Source organism: Microplitis mediator, chromosome 11 (genome assembly GCF_029852145.1).
Source record: "Microplitis mediator isolate UGA2020A chromosome 11, iyMicMedi2.1, whole genome shotgun sequence".
NCBI classification, from domain to species: domain Eukaryota; kingdom Metazoa; phylum Arthropoda; class Insecta; order Hymenoptera; family Braconidae; genus Microplitis; species Microplitis mediator.
The window spans coordinates 3,990,847-3,991,120 of record NC_079979.1 but is presented as its reverse complement, the minus strand read 5'-3'; positions in this window follow the sequence as shown (position 1 = coordinate 3,991,120).

The following is a 274-nucleotide window of genomic DNA, read 5'->3' as shown; positions in this document are numbered from 1 at the left end:
ATTAAATTCCCATGCATAGGAAAAATCAAAGAGCGAGCGCCACCTTTTAAAATTAAAAAAAAAATCGTCCTTTTGACGTCCTATAGAAACTTTTTTTATAACGGCCAATAGAAAAAAAAATATCGATTTTTTTTGGAGCCCCTAATATATAAATAAATCCTCCATTACAAAAATTCAAATTACGCGCCAATTACAAAAGCGCGCGCAATAAATTTTTAACTAGGTCGCGCCCGTGTCGCACAACAGCCGCGACCTCGAAAAAAAAAAATTTGGC